Source organism: Leuresthes tenuis, unplaced genomic scaffold (assembly GCF_036924035.1).
Source record: "Leuresthes tenuis unplaced genomic scaffold, fLeuTen1.0.hap1 SCAF_1, whole genome shotgun sequence".
NCBI classification, from domain to species: Eukaryota; Metazoa; Chordata; class Actinopteri; order Atheriniformes; family Atherinopsidae; genus Leuresthes; species Leuresthes tenuis.
This window is the reverse complement of record NW_027325355.1, coordinates 12,364,852-12,386,869: the sequence shown is the minus strand read 5'-3', so window position 1 is coordinate 12,386,869 and position 22,018 is coordinate 12,364,852. Positions and strand designations below refer to the sequence as shown.

The window sequence follows — 22,018 nt, the reverse complement described above, 5'->3', positions numbered from 1 at the left end:
GTTATGGTCTCTGTGAAACTCACCAAGCCACCTTCCCACTTGAAGATGTTTTCGGAGTGCTTTTTAATTTGTATTTTTAGTGTTGGAGCTGAAACTTCACTGAGTCATAGGTTTTGATCCCAGAACATCTGACGTTTAAAACATTCACCAAACTGAGCTATTCCACTGAACCCTTTGCTCTGACTGTTGCACAGGCAGCAGTTTCATAATGAATCAGTCGGGTGTTTGAAGGAATGTTTCCATGACATCGAACTCAGAGCCGTCTCCATTAACCTCAACAGTAAATATCATCTTCCCCCGTCCACACAAGCTCTGTGAAGAATGTTTGCTGCAATTCTTCATTCACCATCCTGTCTCCTGTGTTACTAAGAACAGCAAATGAATAAGTAAAGTAAGTAAATGAGATCTTGTATGTGTCCAATGAGTGTGATCCTGATTGCATCAAAACCAGTCAAACTTCTGCTTAGTTCAGGTTAAATTGAAGGTTTAGCCAGTGGTGTTATTTATTTAGTCATTTACAAATCCTCTGAAAAGTAGATCATACACCAAATGAAGTTTGATTTATTCAAGCCTGCTCTTTAAAGTACAGAGCGATGTCACCTCCCAAACCCAACCCTGTCCCTGGTTCTGAAGGAGAGGAGGATGTTAGCGGAGGGCCCTGCTTAGAGTCCTGCTTCAGTAAACTACAGCAACCAAGTAAACCTGCGACACTTCTGCTGGGATCAAATTGATCTATGAGTGCTTAAAGATTCAATAAAGAAAAACATGCAGCTGAAGCAAAATAAAACTTGAACCGAGAACTTACAAGAGAGGTTTTTAATGTTTTTATGCACATCAATCTTTACTTCATCGGCTCCCTCCATGGGATTAAAATCTGGAATATTTTTCTCATAAAAGGACAAAATGTCAAGGGTCAGAAATCACATTTATTTTTGTTTCACTCTGTAGGATCCATAAATGATTTATTACCAGCTCTGTTAGCATGAAGAGAATCCCCTTTTCTCCCAAAAAGATCCCAGGTGTTGCTCTTGAGGTGTTTTTGTAAGTTTATCACACCAGGTGGTGAAATGATAGAAGTCACTTTACAGTTGTTGTAGATTTCAGCTGAGATTCAGACTAAAAGACACATTTTGTGTCTGAAACTGTGAGAGACTGTTCAAGTCGGACTGAAAGCAGATTCAGAGGGTTGTGATTTGTTTGTTTTTCCACCCAAATTTTGTGATAACTGTCAGACATGCAGCAGTGCTATGAAATCCACTTTAGAAGCTACAGTTATTGGACACAGTGAAATCTGACCATCTTTGTGGCTCAGAGGAAAACTGAGCAAAAAAAGTTGTCAGTCTAAAGCTAAAATACAAAAGAATACTGCTCCTTTTGTGGAACAAAAGCTGTAAGTACCACTGCTGCGACTGAACTTGTGACATTATCACAGTTTACGCAGCTTCCTCAAACATGTATGTCTTGAGGTCTTTCCAAAATATATTTTTGACACTGATTTTCTGATGAAGTGCTTTGTTTTATTGCCACTTAAATTAAGCAAACAATGCCCACCAACGTTGATTTATCTTTATAATGTCTTGTGTTCTGTTTTAGGTGTTCATTCATTACAGATTGTCCAAATAGTGAAATATAAGTGAAAAGAGGCCCTAATATAAAGCAGAACTATTAATGATAAATGCCTTTAACCTGTTGTAGTTTCAATGAATGTGATCAACACTCTGTAATTGGTGTATTTAAGGTGATTTCTATAGTTTATTTTGATTTTTTTTGTGATATCTATCAAAGAATGATGTTTGGCGATTGGTTAATGTGTTAAAAATGCACATGGTGTCATGATGTTATCTTGATTAAAATCAGTTTTATTTAAAACTGGACTTGTTTTGTGGTATTTTACATAGGATCACAAACTCTCCACCTCCTTTTTTCAAGTGAAATTCATCTGCCAAAAGAAGAGGTAAATACTTTCTTGATAATGCCTGGATTTATCTATTTTTTGTTTTCTATTCATTTTTCAATTTTGTTGTCATGAATACTTGTAGCCACGATTGTTTAGTTCATACCTGATATTTGTAATGCAGACACAAACATTTTCATCTATATATCCTCTTGAAATCAGTCAAACAAATTATCCAGAACTGACCTGCTGGACCCTTAACCAGACACATATTTTGTTCTTGTATTATTTTAATTTGATATGGGTTTTAAGTGTCTGAGGGAAAAGAGAATGCATTGCTTTTATCAATGTTGCACACATCCTACTTTCTTTATATTTATATGATTAGAATAAGGGGATATTATTTATTGTATTTTCAGTTAACTTGTTGACTTTTCTAAATTTCAATTTATTTCTTGTCATAGACAAAATACTGTTATGTGTCGCAGAACCTGATACCTAAGATTTGTTTAAGATAAAACCCTAATTAACCCTTCGGTCAGCAGGTGGACATAATAAGCTAATTAAGTTACCATGTAATTTATTTCTTCAAATTAAACTCTGAAATATCATAAGCTAGTTTTAATAAATACCAACGACTACAGGCAATGTGAACTTGTCAAAAGTTTAAAACTGTATGTTTTTCCTTTGACTTAATATTGGGTCAAACGTTAAGATAATTGAGCATGCGCGGTCAAACGCAGTTTTAATTGCTATTAGCTTGCTGTGGTTTGACAGGGGAGCAAATAATTAACAACTGGCATGGAAAACTCATTTCGTGAGTTATTTTTTTACTACTTGAATCCATCTTCTCAGTATCTAGAAATACTATCAATCGTACAACTCGCATAACAATTGCCAAGATATATTTTTTGTGTTTAATGCAGCAGGACGATTGTGTATCGCCCAGTTAGCAAGCTAGCATGCTAACGTTAAACTCTTTCTGACTTTATTGGCTAACTGCGCATGTCTTAATTTATGTAACAGTTGTCGTGAGTGGTGACGTTGGTGGAGTCTTACGTCTGTTATCTTTTATTTTTACTAAATTATTAAATATTGTACTACGCTGAATTTCACATCCAGCTCGGTTGTTGAGAGAAGGGGCAATTTCACTTTTTATAGACCTAATATAAAAAATATATATTTGTCTGAACTAGAATTGACTACCCTTCAGTTAATGATTTGTAAATACTTTAGCTACACTTAGCTATGACTTAATCACAACATTGTGTATTTAGTGTTTATTTTAGGACCCTGTTTTATGGCTCATTGTCTATTGGTTGAATCCTGCAGTTACCTCTGTTCTCCACCAGGGGCCGATAGAGCTCTATAAGTTGTTTTACAACCTAACAAACAGCTCAGTGACTTTCACTTGATCATTTTCATGTCTAATCTGTTCACAGATTATAAGTAAAACATGATTTTAAGCCCCAGCTTTCACTCGGCATCAAGTCTGTTTGAGCCTCCTATTAGCTGGCTGGTAACGTAGTTGTGGGTGAAAGAGGTTACCAGTGTTAACAAACAACAAAGTTTACTCTACAAACCGGCAAACTGCCATTTGGTTGATATTTGGAAGCTAAGTTTGTCAACTGTTCATTATAACTGTTCCCAATGGAAAAGTGCTGAAGCTTTTAGTAAAGTCTGTGATTAGCATTTAGAATATTAGTGATGTCATGATGTTGTATCCAGCTGTGTGCCAGCCCACCTTACATCTGTTTGCTTTTCTGTTACTTTTCCTGCTCACATATACCTGTGTTTCCCAAATATATTAGGCAACCTATTCACAATACCAACATGATTTTTTGAACATCTTCTTTTCCTGCTCTTTTACCGGCAGATGTTACAGCTGACTTTACTGCAGCTTCTCCAGTGAGTAACCAAGAGAACAAGGAGCAGCTGACAAGGACACAAATGTGAGTGAGACAAAAAAATCACAAGCAGGTTATTATGTAATGATGTGTAATGTAAAGATAAATATAACTGTACACATAGATGTAGCAGTCAAATCCCATAATTTCATGTTTCTGGAGTCAGACAGCAGTGCAGCCCATTAAAAATTAGATTCTGACTTTGTAACGTCCCTTTATGTCCCTGCAGTCTCTCTCCATGCTGAATATATAAACATACAGACAGTAAACAGTTTAGAAGGTGCAGCACTTAGCTGTGATTTCTGTGCAGAGTTATAACTGTTATGGCTCATATGTTTGTTACACGGTTGAATCCTGCAGGTATTTCTGTTCTCCACTAGAAATGGACTGAGCTGATTTATTTATTTATTTATTTGTTGCACGAGTTTCTTGTTTACTTTGAATTCCAGCCTGACAAACAGATAAATGACTTATTTATTGATGCTTTACACATGTGAAGATAAACATTCACTTTAAAGGTTATTAGGAACACCTTGTAGTGGTTCTTAAGTGTGTCGTGTACTTTTCAGCAAATAAAACCAAAAATCCCATAAGTCACCCAGTGCAGTTCCCAACCCAGAACAATAGGTGGCAGTGTGAACATTATCACGCTCCATACTGAGTCAGTTTCATGGCGCCACAAACAAAGAAAGAGGAAGCGCTAACTCTGTTAGCAGAAAAGAACCTGTGATCTGTGTGTTTTTATTCTTTTTTCTGGATGTCAGGTGTGTATTAAACAGTTTCCGGAAGCTGTTTAAGTGAGATTTGGTTCACTTGAACTCCATGTTGGACCGTTGGTGGCTGCAGGGGGACAGATGGATGAAATAAGGGATTTCCTTCAGTTAGCCTGTTGTGCACATAAACAGCACTGCATTATGGGAAATAAGAAGTATGTTTTTAAAATGTTAAATGTTACATTATTTCACTCTTTTTTTTTAACAAACCTGCTTCCTCTGTACATATATGTAGAATCCCAGCCTCTGTAACCTCTGGTGTAGTTAGCTTATAGACTGTTAGCACCGTCAGTGTGCTCAGTATGTGTGTGAGTGACTCCCCCCTCAGTGAGCTGAACAACTCATACTTACTTGGCAGGGGAGATACCATGATCAAGAAGATGGTTCACCCAAGATGAGGCTCAGCCATTGCACTGAGGCTGTTCTGACCTTTGTGAATTCCCCAAATGTGGGAATGTCAACTGCTTAATTTCTGGTAGTGGGGGACTGCGTTCGCGCTCTCCCCTGATAAACTTGTTCAAAGAAAAATATAAATTCTGAGAGCTTAAGGTAGAAACAGTTACATGGAACAGTTTTTCACATCAGTTTACATCGGTTCAATCTTGATTCTTTACTTGTTTTATTTTGTTCACAACAGATATTAATTGTTGGGGAGACTGGAGCAGGGAAAAGCTCCAGTGGAAACAGCATCCTGGGAAGAGATGAATTCACTGCAGAGATCAGTCAGTCCTCAGGTAACACAGAAGCTCCACTCTGCTTTGGGATTTTAGCTTTTAACTGCAGAACTGTTCATATACAAGCTGAACCAGAGGAAAGTGGAGTTGAAAGATGAGACTATTGTGCGAATTAGTTCTTCACGTATGTTTTTAAAATGTGTTCAACTGTCGACAGCCGGCTTTATGACTTTATGTTTATGCATTTAGCTTTTATCCAAAGCAACTTACAAATGAGGATATAACGATGCAGCTAACAGCAAAGCTAACAATAAGCTACATAGAAGGAACACCATTAGCCAGGCTCTGTCAGAGGTGACAGTGTAGAAATGGAGTGCAGGCATAGAGGGAAGCACAGGTTAAGTGGCAGATTAAATTTATACACCTGAACAGGGACTTGAACCCTGGATCCTCAAATTAGACGTCTGATGCTCTGCCGACTGAGCTGAAGCAGGGGAGCAGTAGTCTGTATTTGAGGCGGAAGAAGAGGGAAAAGGGGGAAGGAGAAAAATGAAGGAAAAGAAGACATTTTGAGAAAATGAGTGGAAAAAATGGAAGGAACTTGTAGTTATTTGTGTTTCTGCTGTCCATTTCAAGTAAAAGCACACAGTCTGGTGTATTCATTTGAGAAATCTAAGCTAACTTAGCTAAAAAGATAACTAAAACAAAACAAAATAAATACAATAAATTAACAAAAGAAACTAATTAGAACAGTAAATTAAGACATTTTTTTTCTTTTAAAACTATTTACATGCATATTGACATGTAAAGAATGATCTGAAACCATTTTTTTTCTTCCTCCCTCTTTCTCCTCATCTCCTGCATCCATTCTTCCAGAGACATTCTGTTCTTTTTGGGACAGTATATATTCCCACTTACGCTCTCCGGGTTGGCGGAGGTGAGGGCAGGGGACCAGACGGCACAATCTGTTTGTTTCCAGTTGGGATGACAAACACAACTGGCACAATGAAGGGGCTTAAAAGTACAGGAGCTGGAGGTGGTGGCTGACTGAACACCTGCCTCTGAGCTGCTGACTTCTGCTTATCCACTGCCTGTCCAGCTGTACTCTGGGGAGTCAGGCAGGTTGACCCCTTGCAGCAGAATGCTACTGTCCTGCCTCTTCAGCCTCTTATTGCGCCACTGAGTCAGTGTTGTTTGATTGCACTGCTCTGCAGTTGTTTGATCAAGTGTTTCCCAGGATTTTAGGAGACTGTGGTGGGAGAGTCTCCGACCCTCGGGGGTTTTAATGTGTGTGTACGTTTTTAAGCCTGATGGATCACACTTAAGTGCATTTTGAGACCATGGATATAAATTGCTGTATATGAACATACGTTGATAAATAAGAACTTACAAAGGAATATCAGAAGTATTTTAAATTTAATTCAGAATAAAACAATACCAAAAACTAACTCAGTTGCTGAAGTTTATTAGGGAGGTCTGATTTCACCTAAAAATGAAGATAACTGCAATTAATCAAAAGGAATGAAAGCAGGAGGTGCCTTTGGAACACACATTTTGTACCCTAGTCTGGTTATGTATCCAGTTCCCTGTAAATGGATTAAATATTAGGCACACCACTCAGAAACTCTGGTCATGGCATTTTGCCTTACTCGATTCATTGTGGAGAAGTCTCTCTCACAGTTTACCCTGGAAACTGGGTTGACCAGCGCAACTGCTGCCAAGTGGCTCAGCAGGGGGTAGATTTGTCCCCATTCATCACACTCACTTGCCAGGAGAGTCACAACTTCAGATTGGTTCTTGTCCTAGAAAAAAATATTTTAGAGAGATGTTGATTATTTATATTGCACAAGTTTTGCCTTGATCTTGAATTGAATAATTAAGTTATTTAAAGTTGGAGATACATCAAAAAAGTGTTTATTTAAATCAGGAGGGGAGAACATACATTAAAAAGCCGGTGCACCCGGTGGAAAGCGACCGACGCCGCAGGCCGTGGAGAAGCCATTCCACAGCGTGGGTGGAGCCCGTAGAAATATACCGTTTTTTCACGACCATACGGCGCACCGTACTAAAAGGCGCAGTCTCAGTGGTGTGCCGTTACTGTGTTTTTAACACACATAAGGCGCACCTAATTATAGGGCGTGAGTTTTATATACAATCCACACAAGCATACAAGTTTTTGTATTTAAAAATAGATCGGGAGCAAAACTGAGTTTGTTTGTGCTTAATTAAAAACACGGTTGAACAAGCAAGTGTGCGTCATAACTCAAACCCATCGAAGTCTTCATCTTCTGTTTCTGCATTGAACAGCTGTGCTAAATCGCCATCAAACATGCCAGGTTCACTGTCTTCACTGTAAAAGCCGTGTGGCTCCTCGGAAATGATGCCGGCTTTTGCGAAAGCTCGAACAACAGTGCTAGCAGACACGTTAGCCCAAGCATCTACAATCCACTCACAAGCTGTGGCGTAACTTGCCCGGCGTTGCCTTCCACCCTTAGTGAAACTATGGTCTCCATCAGTCATCCATTGCTCCCACGCCGCTCGCAGTCTGACTTTGAACGGCCGATTCACACCAATGTCCAGCGGTTGGAGTTCCTTTGTCAGGCCTCCCGGAATGATAGCAAGCTCAGAGTTCGTTTGCTTAACTTGTGTTTTCACATCGGCTGTGAGATGGGCACGCATAGAGTCACAGATCAACAGCGATGGCGATGCGTGGAAAAAACCACCTGGTCTTCTTACATACACCTCCCGCAGCCACTCTTTCATCATTTCCTCATCCATCCAGCCCTTTTCATTTGCCTTACTGATAACTCCAGCTGGAAACTTCTCTTTAGGCAAAGTCTTTCTCTTAAAAATCACCATAGGCGGCAGTTTCTGTCCATTAGCATGGCAGCCTAGCACAACAGTAAAAGAAGACTTCTCGTACCCCGTTGTGCGTATCGCTACCGCGCTGGTCCCAGTCTTCTCCACAGTGTGACTCACCGTGATGTCGAAAGTCCATATCCATCATCCATATTAGTGATGTGGCTGGGCTGGATGTGTTTATCGGTGATATGTTTAAAGCAGTAGGAGCGGAAGCTGGCCAGCTTTTCATTATAATCCGCTGGAAGTTTCTGCGCTACTGTAGTCCTGGTCCGGATGGAAAAATGGCACCGTTTCATGAAACGAAAGCACCAAGACGGACCTCCTTGGAAATGTTCGATTTTCATTTCTTCTGCTAGCGTTGCCGCTTTAAGTCGAATGGTGACCGTCGAAACGCTTCTCCCACTCGTTCTTTGCTCGATGATCCACTGCTCGAGTCTTTCCTCCAACTTGGGCCACCTCTCCTTATTTCCACGGAAACTCAGCTGCGTCTTCTTCACCTGTCGGAGCTCGTTTTCCAGCTTCCTCCACTTGCGAACCATCGATCCGTTGATCTTAAATTCTCTCGCGGCTGCTCGATTCCCATGTTCCTCCGCGTAGTTGATGGCCTTCAGTTTAAACACACACCCCTGTACTTTTATATACCGGTACAATCAACGCTCCCACTTCACCCTTTAACGTTCTCATGGTGTTCTCTACTATGTCCGCCTTACAACAACACTCCTCCGCAGGAGTGAGACACTGTCTGACAGGGCGCACTGCACTATAAGGCGCGCTGCACATTTTGAAGAAAATCTAAAACTTTTATGTGCGCCTTATGGTCGTGAAAATACGGTACAGTCCCTGTGTTTTAATTCCCGACTCGGAAACTCTCGAAAACTGCTGAGTTGGTGACACACAAGCCACGGTAACCTCATGTCATAAGTTAGGAAATCAGTCAGTGGGTCTGGATCAAAAGGAGCTGACAGCACTGGGTAGAGGGATGAGATAAATGGGGAGAAATAGCAGGAAATCAGCACCATGGAGGGCAGAAAGTTCGACTTGGTTTGATGAGATCAACAACATAGCCCACTGCTCCATTATCCAACTTGATGGCTTACTCTCTGCATGGGACTATTGCCCAAAAAAGAAGTTGCACTTACCTCAGAGTCAGACCCCCGCTCCGCAGTCCCGCTCCAGTGTCGTTGGAATCTGGGTCGCGCCAAATGCGTCAAGAAAAAAGTGACGTCTATGAGCGGGACGGGTGCAGTAATTAGCGCGCATTCTTCCTCTCGCTTGGTTACGGGCGGTAAGAAAGTACATCTGTGGAATGGTCTGATAGACTGACAGATCTTTTTTTATTGTTATTGTTTTTCTCTTTCTCTCTCTCTCTCTAAACTTGTCTTCAGTCCAATCTCCCGTCCTGAGCGAGCCTGAGCGACTGTGGAAAGGAACGACTCCCTTTTAACAGGAAGAAACCTCTGGCAGGACCAGACTCAGGAAGGGTGGCCACCCGCCTCAACCAGCTGGGGTTTGACTACTCAAAAGCCTGCACACCCAGGCCATTTTCTCTCAAACATGGTAGAAACACTACTTTCCAAAAGAATGATTAAAATGGACTTTTTGATGATTAACATCAACTAAAAAATGATAATGGATAAATCTATCTATTATTTGTCTGTTGGAATTCTCAACAGTAGGCACAGCAACAGTTTCCGTAGTGTAGCGATTATCACATTCGCCTCACACGCGGAAGGTCTTTGCTTGCTCCAACTCTGTTTATTTCATTCTTGTGTGTAGATGTATGACTGCACGTTACTGATGGCAACATCAACATATTCATAATTATGGATAGGAGGGAGCCTCATCTGCTATTCTTGACATGCTGGAAAGAAAACAGCAAATGTTCTGCATCGTACAAAAGCGGATCCCGCCCTGCGTCCTATGAGCTGTCCCCAGGCACCACTCTGGAGCTCTGTGAGAATGCATTTCCAGCAGATAATCTCTGTCGTAAAGTCATTTTTTGGACGTTTTCAAGAGATTCTCCAATGCTGAGGTGTGACGGACTTTGGTGAACCACCAGCTGCTCAGCGAAAATGGCACCCTCCCTGTCAAGGAATCGAACCCCATTCCTTTGACCAGCGAAGATACAGAATGTGTTGCTTAACTGTCGTGCCCATATTAAGAATACAAACTGTAAGAGCACCGCTGAAAAATTTAACCTTTATGTTGTCAAGCATTTGCATGAATAAGAGCATAGTTTGACTGTGGAAGGGGTTCCATGGTGTAAAGGTCAGCACTCTGGACTTTGAATCCAGTGATCCGAGTTCAAATCTCGGTGGAACCTTCAGGTGTGCTGTCATGTTTGTGTTCTGGAAAGAAGATGAGTGGATGAGGTTAGTCAGTTATCCAGTCACACCAGAGTGATTGACCAATTCCAAAGAGAGGGCTTAAATTGGTTAATGTTGAAAAAGTGGAACATTCAGCTGAGAGTTTCTGTGCTATTTGCCTTCTCACCTCTGGGTGTCACTAATTGAATCTATTTGGTTTCTTCTTGCATAGTCATTGGCAATGCATATATTTTTCCATGCTCTCCATTTGGAATTTGGACACAGAAGCCAAAGGAGAAGGAAACAGGAAAAACAATCCCATGGTAACAATCAGCAACAAGGAGAACTACTCAAAAGCCTGCACAATTAACCCGGTGCCCACCCATGGGCCAACCAATCATCCAATCAAGGAGCAGCAATTTCTGCCGGCCGGGATCTGAGCGCCAACTCCATGCGGTGCGCACAAGTTTGTACTGATTTAGGAAAAAGAGGATTGTACAATTTTACTCCTTGGTATGGATACTCTTTCAAAAACGTCCAAAAAATAAAATATGTGGTTGATAAAACTGTGTGACTCAGTCCTTCAACACAAAAGGCAGGCAAAGGAAAATCAGCTGTCCTCTCTATCTAATCATAGGAGCAAGGCAGTAACTACCATAGAGGACACCGAGGTCGTGTCCTCTGTATTTTTAATTTTTATTTTGTTGCTGAAATTGTGGTGATTTTATATTTGAAGAGCCAAGAGTAGCGCTGTTTAATAAAACAGTGGCTCAGTTTGGGCAGACGTGCTGCGCGTCATCGACAACATGCACTGTCGCTATGGTAACTACCACACAAGTCGGACTTTGATGTTGTTACCGTTAGTGAGTCAGTCAGTCACACCAGTCACTGAAAGAGGAGCACATCAAGCTAAACATGTAGGTGGAGAGCAGTTTAAGTGGTAGATGACTGTGAGAAAAAATGCATTTTAATGTGGAGATATTTGTATTGCAGCCCAGCGTCCTACTCAGATAGCAAGGAAACATGAATCAAAGTTTAATTTGTATATATTATCCCTCTGTCCCGGGACAGTTCATTCCTTTTTATTCCTAATCCATGACTTGATGAAATTCATTCTCCAGTTTTACATTGTAACTCATTTGCAAATCATTTAGGATGAGGCTGATGTTCTCTGATAACAAACTAAACAAATAAACCTAAAAGTCATTATGATGTTGTTTTTGTTCCTTTAAGACTCTGAAAATGGCCAGATTTATATAATGAAATTAAATAAATTTCCAGGGGAGCCCCGAACCCGACTAGAAGTTCTGACTCATGACCTCAGTATTTTTTGGGCCTCTGCATCTAAAACCTCACTCAGGCAAAAGAATCAAAGTGTCATCAGCAACATTTACTAACACTTCCACCAGTAAAAGTATTTATTCTGCAGAGCAGCTCTCAGCGTTTGCTGTTAGATATAAAGTTGCCTGTTTGACAGTTTAAAGTGGCGGCACGTGCACTTTTTCTACCATCCAAGTACTAACCAGGCCCGACCCTGCTTAGCTTCCTAGATCTGACAAGATCGGGCGTGTTCAGGGTGGTATGGCCGTAAGCGAGAGAATCAGTCACAAATCAGCTTTTTATAGATGCTGAAACAACATCTATCACTGTGTTCTGACTTCTAAAATATAATGTAACTGTTTAAAAATGAGCAATTTGTGATGATTTCATCTAACTAAGCAGCCTCAGTCTCTCTGTGTGACGCTGAACACAAAACTACACACAGGGAACAGAAGAGGTCGACAGACACTAAGTTATCTGAGAGTCTCACTTTCAGCTGCAGAGAACCAACATGAGAGAGAAGAACATGTGCAGGATCAACATCAGCCTCTCAAGCCAATTAGGTGAAAAACTAAAAGAAACATATGGTTCAAGCAGCTATATAATAGATATTTGTTACGGTGACTTTTGCTTACGGCCACACCACCCTGAACACGCCTGATCTCGAAAGCTAAGCAGGGGGCCTGGTTAGTATTTGGATGGGAGACCGCCTGGGAATACCAGGTGCTGTAAGCTTTTTCTCTTGTCTCTACAACCTGCATGTATTTTGTTGCAACGTCTGATCACCCTGTGACACATGAGGAAGTTGGTCATCTTCAGCTGCTGCTGCTTTGTTGGCAGACACGAAGTGATCTGAGAGTCTCAGTTTCAACTGCAGGTAATAATCACATCAGGGATGAAGATGTGCCCACTACAAGTTAGCCTTTCTCGGCAATTATCTGGTTACATCGAGGAACTGTATGATTCCAGTACCTATATAATGCAAATTTGTCACAGACATTGTCGCTTACGGCCACACCACCCTGAAAATACCCAACCTAGTCTGATCTCGGAAGCCAAGCAGGGTTGGGCCTGGTTAGTACTTGGATGGGAGACCGCTTGGGAATACCAGGTGCTGTAAGCTTTTTCTCTTCTCTCTCCCACCTGCATGTCTTTTGTTGCAACGTCTGATCACCCTGTGACACATGAGGAAGTTGGTCATCTTCAGCTGCTGCTGCTTTGTTGGCAGACACGAAGTGATCTGAGAGTCTCAGTTTCAGATGGAGAGAATAATCACGACAGGGAAGAAGATGTGCCCACTACGCATCAGCCTTTCTCGGCAATTATCTGGTTACATCGAGGAACTGTATGATTCCAGTACCTATATAATGCACATTTGTGACAGACATTGTTGCTTACGGCCACACCACCCTGAATATGCCCGACCTCGTCTGATCTTGGAAGCCAAGCAGGGTTGGGCCTGGTTAGTACTTGGATGGAAGACCGCTTGGGAATACCAGTTGCTGTAAACTTTTTCTCTTCTCTCTACCACCTGCATGTCTTTTGTTGCAACGTCTGATCACCCTGTGACACATGAGGAAGTTGGTCATCTTCAGCTGCTTCTGCTTTGTTGGCAGACACGAAGTGATCTGAGAGTCTCAGTTTCAGCTGGAGAGAATAATCACGACAGGGAAGAAGATGTGCCCACTACAAGTTAGCCTTTCTCGGCAATTATCTGGTTACATCGAGGAACTGTATGATTCCAGTACCTACATAATGCACATTTGTCACAGGCATTGTTGCTTACGGCCACACCACCCTGAATATGCCCGACCTCGTCTGATCTTGGAAGCCAAGCAGGGTTGGGCCTGGTTAGTACTTGGATGGAAGACCGCTTGGGAATACCAGTTGCTGTAAGCTTTTTCTCTTCTCTCTACCACCTGCATGTTTTTTGTTGCAACGTCTGATCACCATGTGACACATGAGGATGTTGGTCATCTTCGGCTGCTGCTGCTTTGTTGGCAGACACGAAGTGATCTGAGAGTCTCAGTTTCAACTGCAGGTAATAATCACATCAGGGATGAAGATGTGCCCACTACAAGTTAGCCTTTCTCGGCAATTATCTGGTTACATCAAGGAACTGTATGATTCCAGTACCTATATAATGCACATTTGTGACAGACATTGTTGCTTACGGCCACACCACCCTGAATATGCCTGACCTCGTCTGATCTTGGAAGCCAAGCAGGGTTGGGCCTGTTTAGTACTTGGATGGAAGACCGCTTGGGAATACCAGTTGCTGTAAGCTTTTTCTCTTCTCTCTACCACCTGCATGTTTTTTGTTGCAACGTCTGATCACCATGTGACACATGAGGATGTTGGTCATCTTCGGCTGCTGCTGCTTTGTTGGCAGAAACGAAGTGATCTGAGAGTCTCAGTTTCAGATGGAGAGAATAATCACATCAGGGAAGAATATGTGCCCGATACAAGTTAGCCTTTCTCGGCAATTATCTGGTTACATAGAGGAACCGTATGATTCCAGTACCTATATAATGCACAATTGTCACAGACATTGTCGTCTACGGCCACACCACCCTGAAAATGCCCGACCTCGTCTGATCTCGGAAGCCAAGCAGGGTTGGGCCTGGTTAGTACTTGGATGGGAGACTACATGGGAATACCAGGTGCTGTAAGCTTATTCTCTTCTCTCTCCCACCTGCATGTCTTTTGTTGCAACGTCTGATCACCCTGTGACACATGAGGAAGTTGGTCATCTTCAGCTGCTGCTGCTTTGTTGGCAGACACGAAGTGATCTGAGAGTCTCAGTTTCAACTGCAGGTAATAATCACATCAGGGAAGAATATGTGCCCGATACAAGTTAGCCTTTCTCGGCAATTATCTGGTTACATCGAGGAACTGTATGATTCCAGTACCTACATAATGCACATTTGTCACAGGCATTGTTGCTTACGGACACACCACCCTGAAAATACCCGACCTCGTCTGATCTCGGAAGCCAAGCAGGGTTGGGCCTGGTTAGTACTTGGATGGGAGACTGCTTGGGAATACCAGGTGCTGTAAGCTGTTTCTCTTCTCTCTACCACCTGCATGTCTTTTGTTGCAACGTCTGATCACCCTGTGACACATGAGGAAGTTGGTCATCTTCAGCTGCTGCAGCTTTGTTGGCAGACACGAAGTGATCTGAGAGTCTCAGTTTCAATTGCAGGTAATAATCACATCAGGGAAGAAGATGTGCCCGATACAAGTTAGCCTTTCTCGGCAATTATCTGGTTACATCGAGGAACTGTATGATTCCAGTACCTATATAATGCACATTTGTCACAGGCATTGTTGCTTACGGACACACCACCCTGAAAATACCCGACCTCGTCTGATCTCGGAAGCCAAGCAGGGTTGGGCCTGGTTAGTACTTGGATGGGAGACTGCTTGGGAATACCAGGTGCTGTAAGCTTTTTCTCTTCTCTCTCCCACCTGCATGTCTTTTGTTGCAACGTCTGATCACCCTGTGACACATGAGGAAGTTGGTCATCTTCAGCTGCTGCTGCTTTGTTGGCAGACACGAAGTGATCTGAGAGTCTCAGTTTCAGCTGGAGAGAATAATCACGACAGGGAAGAAGATGTGCCCACTACAAGTTAGCCTTTCTCGGCAATTATCTGGTTACATAGAGGAACTGTATGATTCCAGTACCGATATAATGCACATTTGTGACAGACATTGTTGCTGACGGCCCCACCACCCTGAATATGCCTGACCTCGTCTGATCTCGGAAGCCAAGCAGGGTTGGGCCTGGTTAGTACTTGGATGGGAGACTACTTGGGAATACCAGGTGCAGTAAGCTTTTCCTCTTCTCTCTACCACTTGCATGTCTTTTGTTGCAACGTCTGATCACCCTGTGACACATGAGGACGTTGTTCATCTTCAGCTGCTGCTGCTTTGTTGGCAGACACGAAGTGATCTGAGAGTCTCAGTTTCAACTGCAGGTAATAATCACATCAGGGAAGAAGATGTGCCCGATACAAGTTAGCCTTTCTCGGCAATTATCTGGTTAGATAGAGTAACTGTATGATTCCAGTACCTATATAATGCACATTTGTCACAAGCATTGTTACTTAAAGCCACACCACCCTGAATATGCCCGACCTCGTCTGATCTTGGAAGCCAAGCAGGGTTGGGCCTGGTTAGTACTTGGATGGAAGACCGCTTGGGAATACCAGGTGCTGTAAGCTTTTTCTCTTCTCTCTACCACATGCATGTCTTTTGTTGCAACGTCTGATCACCCTGTGACACATGAGGACGTTGGTCATCTTCAGCTGCTGCTGCTTTGTTGGCAGACACGAAGTGATCTGAGAGTCTCAGTTTCCGCTGGAGAGAATAATCACGACAGGGAAGAAGATGTGCCCAATACGCATCAGCCTTTCTCGGCAATTATCTGGTTACATAGTGTAACCGTATGATTCCAGTACCTATATAATGCACATTTGTGACAGACATTGTTGCTTAAGGCCACACCACCCTGAACATGCCCGACCTCGTCTGATCTCGGAAGCCAAGCAGGGTTGGGCCTGGTTAGTACTTGGATGGGAGACTACTTGGGAATACCAGGTGCTGTAAGCTTTTTCTCTTCTCTCTACCACCTGCATGTCTTTTGTTGCAACGTCTGATCACCCTGTGACACATGAGGACGTTGGTCATCTTCAGCTGCTGCTGCTTTGTTGGCAGACACAAAGTGATCTGAGAGTCTCAGTTTCAACTGCAGGTAATAATCACATCAGGGAAGAAGATGTGCCCACTACGCATCAGCCTTTCACTGAAATTATCTGGTTACGTAGAGGAACTGTATGATTCCAGTACCTATATAATGCACATTTGTCACAGATATTGTTGCTTACAGCCACACCACCCTGAACATGCCCGACCTCGTCTGATCTCGGAAGCCAAGCAGGGTTGGGCCTGTTTAGTACTTGGATGGGAGACTGCTTGGGAATACGAGGTGCTGTAAGCTTTTTCTCTTCTCTCTACCACATGCATGTCTTTTGTTGCAACGTCTGATCACCCTGTGACACATGAGGAAGTTGGTCATTTTCAGCTGCTGCTGCTTTGTTGGCAGACACGAAGTGATCTGAGAGTCTCAGTTTCAACTGCAGATAATAATCACATCAGGGATGAAGATGTGCCCACTACATATCAGCCTTTCTCGGCAATTATCTAGTTACACAGAAGAATTGTATGATTCCAGTACCTATATAATGCACATTGTTCACCAATATTGTTGCTTACGGCCACACCACCCTGAATATGCCCGACCTCGTCTGATCTCGGAAGCCAAGCAGGTTTAGCCCTGATTAGTAGTTGGATGGGAGACTGCTTGGGAATACGAGGTGCTGTAAGCTTTTTCTCTTCTCTCTACCACCTGCATGTTTTTTGTTGCAACGTCTGATCACCATGTGACACATGAGGATGTTGGTCATCTTCGGCTGCTGCTGCTTTGTTGGCAGACACGAAGTGATCTGAGAGTCTCAGTTTCAACTGCAGGTAATAATCACATCAGGGATGAAGATGTGCCCACTACAAGTTAGCCTTTCTCGGCAATTATCTGGTTACATCGAGGAACTGTATGATTCCAGTACCTATATAATGCACATTGTTCACCAATATTGTTGCTTACGGCCACACCACCCTGAATATGCCCAAACTTGTCTGATCTTGGAAGCCAAGCAGGGTTGGGCCTGGTTAGTACTTGGATGGAAGACCGCTTGGGAATACCAGGTGCTGTAAGCTTTTTCTCTTCTCTCTACCACATGCATGTCTTTTGTTGCAACGTCTGATCACCCTGTGACACATGAGGACGTTGGTCATCTTCAGCTGCTTCTGCTTTGTTGGCAGACACGAAGTGATCTGAGAGTCTCAGTTTCAGATGGAGAGAATAATCACGACAGGGAAGAAGATGTGCCCACTACGCATCAGCCTTTCTCGGCAATTATCTGGTTACATAGAGGAACCGTATGATTCCAGTACCTATATAATGCACATTTGTCACAGACATTGTCGTCTACGGCCACACCACCCTGAACATGCCCGACCTCGTCTGATCTCGGAAGCCAAGCAGGGTTGGGCCTGGTTAGTACTTGGATGGGAGACTACATGGGAATACCAGGTGCTGTAAGCTTATTCTCTTCCCTCTCCCACCTGCATGTCTTTTGTTGCAACGTCTGATCACCCTGTGACACATGAGGAAGTTGGTCATCTTCAGCTGCTGCTGCTTTGTTGGCAGACACGAAGTGATCTGAGAGTCTCAGTTTCAACTGCAGGTAATAATCACATCAGGGAAGAATATGTGCCCGATACAAGTTAGCCTTTCTCGGCAATTATCTGGTTACATCGAGGAACTGTATGATTCCAGTACCTACATAATGCACATTTGTCACAGGCATTGTTGCTTACGGACACACCACCCTGAAAATACCCGACTTCGTCTGATCTCGGAAGCCAAGCAGGGTTGGGCCTGGTTAGTACTTGGATGGGAGACTGCTTGGGAATACCAGGTGCTGTAAGCTTTTTCTCTTCTCTCTCCCACCTGCATGTCTTTTGTTTCAACGTCTGAGCACCCTGTGACACATGAGGAAGTTGGTCATCTTCAGCTGCTGCTGCTTTGTTGGCAGACACGAAGTGATCTGAGAGTCTCAGTTTCAACTGCAGGTAATAATCACATCAGGGAAGAATATGTGCCCGATACAAGTTAGCCTTTCTCGGCAATTATCTGGTTACATAGAGGAACTGTATGATTCCAGTACCTATATAATGCACATTTGTCACAGACATTGTCGCTTATGGCCAAACCACCCTGAACATGCCCGACCTCGTCTGATCTCGGAAGCCAAGCAGGGTTAGGCCTGGTTAGTACTTGCATGGGAGACTGCTTGGGAATACCAGGTGCTGTAAGCTTTTTCTCTTCTCTCTACCCCCTGCATGTCTTTTGTTGCAACGTCTGATCACCCTGTGACACATGAGGAAGTTGGTCATCTTCAGCTGCTGCTGCTTTGTTGGCAGACACGAAGTGATCTGAGAGTCTCAGTTTCCGCTGGAGAGAATAATCACGACAGGGAAGAAGATGTGCCCACTACATATCATTCTTTCTCGGCAATTATCTGGTTACATAGAGGAACTGTATGATTCCAGTACCTATATAATGCACATTGTTCACCAATGTTGTTGCTTACGGCCACACCACCCTGAATATGCCCGACCTCGTCTGATCTCGGAAGCCAAGCAGGGTTGGGCCTGGTTAGTACTTGGATGGGCGACAGCTTGGGAATACCAGGTGCTGTAAGCTTTTAGTCTTCTCTCTACCACCTGCATGTCTTTTGTTGCAACGTCTGATCACCCTGTGACACATGAGGAAGTTGGTCATCTTCAGCTGCTTCTGCTTTGTTGGCAGACACGAAGTGATCTGAGAGTCTCAGTTTCAGCTGGAGAGAATAATCACGACAGGGAAGAAGATGTGCCCACTACGCATCAGCCTTTCTCGGCAATTATCTGGTTACATAGAGGAACCGTATGATTCCAGTACCTATATAATGCACAATTGTCACAGACATTGTCGTCTACGGCCACACCACCCTGAAAATGCCCGACCTCGTCTGATCTCGGAAGCCAAGCAGGGTTGGGCCTGGTTAGTACTTGGATGGGGGACTACATGGGAATACCAGGTGCTGTAAGCTTATTCTCTTCTCTCTCCCACCTGCATGTCTTTTGTTGCAACGTCTGATCACCCTGTGACACATGAGGAAGTTGGTCATCTTCAGCTGCTGCAGCTTTGTTGGCAGACACGAAGTGATCTGAGAGTCTCAGTTTCAATTGCAGGTAATAATCACATCAGGGAAGAAGATGTGCCCGATACAAGTTAGCCTTTCTCGGCAATTATCTGGTTACATCGAGGAACTGTATGATTCCAGTACCTATATAATGCACATTTGTCACAGGCATTGTTGCTTACGGACACACCACCCTGAAAATACCCGACCTCGTCTGATCTCGGAAGCCAAGCAGGGTTGGGCCTGGTTAGTACTTGGATGGGAGACTGCTTGGGAATACCAGGTGCTGTAAGCTTTTTCTCTTCTCTCTCCCACCTGCATGTCTTTTGTTTCAACGTCTGAGCACCCTGTGACACATGAGGAAGTTGGTCATCTTCAGCTGCTGCTGCTTTGTTGGCAGACACGAAGTGATCTGAGAGTCTCAGTTTCAACTGCAGGTAATAATCACATCAGGGAAGAATATGTGCCCGATACAAGTTAGCCTTTCTCGGCAATTATCTGGTTACATAGAGGAACTGTATGATTCCAGTACCTATATAATGCACATTTGTCACAGACATTGTCGCTTATGGCCAAACCACCCTGAACATGCCCGACCTCGTCTGATCTCGGAAGCCAAGCAGGGTTAGGCCTGGTTAGTACTTGGATGGGAGACTGCTTGGGAATACCAGGTGCTGTAAGCTTTTTCTCTTCTCTCTACCCCCTGCATGTCTTTTGTTGCAACGTCTGATCACCCTGTGACACATGAGGAAGTTGGTCATCTTCAGCTGCTGCTGCTTTGTTGGCAGACACGAAGTGATCTGAGAGTCTCAGTTTCCGCTGGAGAGAATAATCACGACAGGGAAGAAGATGTGCCCACTACATATCATTCTTTCTCGGCAATTATCTGGTTACATAGAGGAACTGTATGATTCCAGTACCTATATAATGCACATTTGTGACAGACATTGTTGCTTACGGCCACACCACCCTGAACATGCCCGACCTCGTCTGATCTCGGAAGCCAAGCAGGGTTGGGCCTGTTTAGTACTTGGATGGGAGACTGCTTGGGAATACGAGGTGCTGTAAGCTTTTTCTCTTCTCTCTACCACATGCATGTCTTTTGTTGCAACGTCTGATCACCCTGTGACACATGAGGAAGTTGGTCATTTTCAGCTGCTGCTGCTTTGTTGGCAGACACGAAGTGATCTGAGAGTCTCAGTTTCAACTGCAGATAATAATCACATCAGGGATGAAGATGTGCCCACTACATATCAGCCTTTCTCGGCAATTATCTAGTTACACAGAAGAATTGTATGATTCCAGTACCTATATAATGCACATTGTTCACCAATATTGTTGCTTACGGCCACACCACCCTGAATATGCCCGACCTCGTCTGATCTCGGAAGCCAAGCAGGTTTAGCCCTGGTTAGTACTTGGATGGGAGACTGCTTGGGAATACCAGCTGTTGTAAGCTTTTTCTCTTCTCTCTACCACCTACATGTCTTTTGTTGCAACGTCTGATCACCCTGTGACACATGAGGAAGTTGGTCATCTTCAGCTGCTGCAGCTTTGTTGGCAGACACAAAGTGATCTGAGAGTCTCAGTTTCCGCTGGAGAGAATAATCACGACAGGGAAGAAGATGTGCCCACTACAAGTTAGCATTTCTCGGCAATTATCTGGTTACATAGAGGAACCGTATGATTCCAGTACCTATATAATGCACATTGTTCACAGATATTGTTGCTTACGGCCACACCACCCTGAATATGCCCGACCTCGTCTGATTTCGGAAGCCAAGCAGGTTTGGGCCTGGTTAGTACTTGGATGGGAGACCGCTTGGGAATACCAGGTGCTGTAAGCTTTTTCTCTTCTCTCTACCACCTGCATGTCTTTTGTTGCAACGTCTGATCACCCTGTGACACATGAGGACGTTGGTCATCTTCAGCTGCTGCTGCTTTGTTGGCAGCCACAAAGTGATCTGAGAGTCTCAGTTTCAACTACAGATAATAATCACATCAGTGATGAAGATGTGCCCACTACAAGTTAGCATTTCTCGGCAATTATCTGTTTACGTAGAGGAACTGTATGTTTCCAGTACCTATATAATGCACATTTGTCACAGATATTGTTGCTTACAGCCACACCACCCTGAACATGCCCGACCTCGTCTGATCTCGGAAGCCAAGCAGGGTTGGGCCTGGTTAGTACTTGGATGGGAGACCGCTTGGGAATACCAGGTGCTGTAAGCTTTTTCTCTTCTCTCTACCACCTGCATGTCTTTTGTTGCAACGTCTGATCACCCTGTTACACATGAGGACGTTGGTCATTTTCAGCTGCTGCTGCTTTGTTGGCAGAAACGAAGTGATCTGAGAGTCTCAGTTTCAACTACAGATAATAATCACATCAGGGATGAAGATATGCCCACTACATATCAGCCTTTCTCGGCAATTATCTAGTTACACAGAAGAATTGTATGATTCCAGT

At 43.4% G+C, this 22,018-nt stretch overlaps 1 protein-coding gene, 15 non-coding genes and 12 pseudogenes across 16 annotated transcripts in view; all 28 read left to right on the top strand.

Moving 5' to 3' along the window:
- Positions 1-22,018, top strand: part of LOC140291809 (NLR family CARD domain-containing protein 3-like) — a 562,338-nt gene that overhangs the window by 174,022 nt on the left and 366,298 nt on the right. The gene's annotated exons all lie outside the window — the stretch shown is intronic.
- LOC140297498 (U1 spliceosomal RNA) lies at positions 4,918-5,081 on the top strand. Its single transcript, XR_011913227.1, has one exon. It is a non-coding gene; the product is annotated as a U1 spliceosomal RNA (small nuclear RNA).
- trnaq-uug (transfer RNA glutamine (anticodon UUG)) lies at positions 10,362-10,433 on the top strand. The gene has a single exon. It is a non-coding gene; the product is annotated as a tRNA-Gln (tRNA).
- On the top strand, positions 12,366-12,471 carry LOC140296962 (5S ribosomal RNA; annotated as a pseudogene).
- Positions 12,741-12,859, top strand: LOC140298139 (5S ribosomal RNA). The gene has a single exon (XR_011913813.1). It is a non-coding gene; the product is annotated as a 5S ribosomal RNA (ribosomal RNA).
- On the top strand, positions 13,129-13,247 carry LOC140269436 (5S ribosomal RNA; annotated as a pseudogene).
- Positions 13,517-13,635, top strand: LOC140301646 (5S ribosomal RNA; annotated as a pseudogene).
- On the top strand, positions 13,905-14,023 carry LOC140276578 (5S ribosomal RNA; annotated as a pseudogene).
- On the top strand, positions 14,293-14,411 carry LOC140297787 (5S ribosomal RNA). Its single transcript, XR_011913491.1, has one exon. It is a non-coding gene; the product is annotated as a 5S ribosomal RNA (ribosomal RNA).
- LOC140292801 (5S ribosomal RNA) lies at positions 14,681-14,799 on the top strand. The gene has a single exon (XR_011912608.1). It is a non-coding gene; the product is annotated as a 5S ribosomal RNA (ribosomal RNA).
- Positions 15,069-15,187, top strand: LOC140292789 (5S ribosomal RNA). The gene has a single exon (XR_011912606.1). It is a non-coding gene; the product is annotated as a 5S ribosomal RNA (ribosomal RNA).
- Positions 15,457-15,575, top strand: LOC140275140 (5S ribosomal RNA; annotated as a pseudogene).
- LOC140268116 (5S ribosomal RNA) lies at positions 15,845-15,963 on the top strand (annotated as a pseudogene).
- Positions 16,233-16,351, top strand: LOC140298684 (5S ribosomal RNA). The gene has a single exon (XR_011914307.1). It is a non-coding gene; the product is annotated as a 5S ribosomal RNA (ribosomal RNA).
- Positions 16,621-16,739, top strand: LOC140299876 (5S ribosomal RNA; annotated as a pseudogene).
- LOC140295302 (5S ribosomal RNA) lies at positions 17,009-17,127 on the top strand (annotated as a pseudogene).
- Positions 17,397-17,515, top strand: LOC140298591 (5S ribosomal RNA). Its single transcript, XR_011914223.1, has one exon. It is a non-coding gene; the product is annotated as a 5S ribosomal RNA (ribosomal RNA).
- Positions 17,785-17,903, top strand: LOC140298386 (5S ribosomal RNA). The gene has a single exon (XR_011914039.1). It is a non-coding gene; the product is annotated as a 5S ribosomal RNA (ribosomal RNA).
- On the top strand, positions 18,173-18,291 carry LOC140298290 (5S ribosomal RNA). Its single transcript, XR_011913951.1, has one exon. It is a non-coding gene; the product is annotated as a 5S ribosomal RNA (ribosomal RNA).
- On the top strand, positions 18,561-18,679 carry LOC140301898 (5S ribosomal RNA; annotated as a pseudogene).
- LOC140298016 (5S ribosomal RNA) lies at positions 18,949-19,067 on the top strand. Its single transcript, XR_011913700.1, has one exon. It is a non-coding gene; the product is annotated as a 5S ribosomal RNA (ribosomal RNA).
- On the top strand, positions 19,337-19,455 carry LOC140298064 (5S ribosomal RNA). The gene has a single exon (XR_011913744.1). It is a non-coding gene; the product is annotated as a 5S ribosomal RNA (ribosomal RNA).
- On the top strand, positions 19,725-19,843 carry LOC140292777 (5S ribosomal RNA). The gene has a single exon (XR_011912605.1). It is a non-coding gene; the product is annotated as a 5S ribosomal RNA (ribosomal RNA).
- Positions 20,113-20,231, top strand: LOC140299317 (5S ribosomal RNA; annotated as a pseudogene).
- On the top strand, positions 20,501-20,619 carry LOC140299725 (5S ribosomal RNA; annotated as a pseudogene).
- LOC140295289 (5S ribosomal RNA) lies at positions 20,889-21,007 on the top strand (annotated as a pseudogene).
- On the top strand, positions 21,277-21,395 carry LOC140298492 (5S ribosomal RNA). Its single transcript, XR_011914133.1, has one exon. It is a non-coding gene; the product is annotated as a 5S ribosomal RNA (ribosomal RNA).
- On the top strand, positions 21,665-21,783 carry LOC140299389 (5S ribosomal RNA). The gene has a single exon (XR_011914727.1). It is a non-coding gene; the product is annotated as a 5S ribosomal RNA (ribosomal RNA).